Here is a 1,218-nt window from a genome sequence, read left to right as displayed (position 1 = left end):
AAATAAAGCTATATACCTACTACCAATTTATCTTTGACAAAGCAGACAAAAACATGCACTGGATAAGGACATGCTATTCAGTAAATGGTTCTGGGAAAACTGGATAGTTAAATACATAAAAATGAAACTGGATCCTTCTCTCTCACCATATGCAAAAATTAGTTGAAGATGGATTAAAAACTTAAATGTATGACATGAAACAATAAAAATCTAGAAGAAAACCTAGGCAAAACAGTTTTAGACATAGGCCTAGGTAAGGAGTTTATGACTAACACATCAAAAGTAATGCAATAAAACAAAAATAGACAAATACTATAATATGGAAATATGGAAATCATATTCTTCCCACTCTATAGACTAGAGTTTCTTATTTCTGCTTGTTATGGTTGGAGCAGTTTCTTTACTTCATGGCTGTTCTTTTTTTATTGAGAGTCTCCCTTGTTACGGTTGGTAGAGTGTCATGGTGACACAACTCACAGCAACCTCAAACTCTTGGGCTCAGGTGATTCTCTTGCCTCAGCTTCCCAAGTAGGTGAAACTACAGGAGCCTACTACAATACCCAGCTATTTTTAGAGACAAGGTCTCACTCTTGCTCAGGCTGGTTTTGAACCCATGAACTCAGGCAATCCACCTGTCTTGGCCTCACAGAGTGCTAGGATTACAGGCATGAACCACTGTTTCCCACCCACCTTCATGCCTTTTCTAAAATATTTTTGTGCCTGGGCATGGTGTCTCGTGCGTGTAATCCTAGCACTCTGGGAGGCCAAGGCAGCTGGATTGCTTAAGATCAGGAATTTAAGACCATCCTGAGCAATAGGGAGACCCTGTCTCTACTAAAAATAGAAAAACTAGCCAGGCACCATGGCAGGTGCCTGTAGTTCCAGCTACTTGGGAGACTAAGAGGATCGCTTGAGCCTAAGAGTTTGTGTTGCTGTGAGCTATGATGACTCCATGCACTCTACTCATGTCACTCCAGGGTGACAGGGTGAGACTGTCTCCCCCAATTTTTTTTTTGTGAAATTGTTCTTTGTCTTGTGTGGTCAGTAAAGTCTATTCTAGTAGGTTAGTGGTCAGCTAGGGACTTTACAGAGGTTTCCTTAAATATCTGGAGCCCAGGCTGGGCGCCTGTGGCTCAAGCGGCTAAGGCGCCAGCCACATACACCTAAGGTGGCGGGTTCGAATCCCCAGCCCGGGCCCGCCAAACAACAATGATGGCT

Source organism: Otolemur garnettii, unplaced genomic scaffold, assembly GCF_000181295.1.
Source record: "Otolemur garnettii isolate 467f Iridium unplaced genomic scaffold, OtoGar3 scaffold00031, whole genome shotgun sequence".
NCBI lineage: Eukaryota > Metazoa > Chordata > Mammalia > Primates > Galagidae > Otolemur > Otolemur garnettii.
This window is presented reverse-complemented; position numbering follows the sequence as displayed.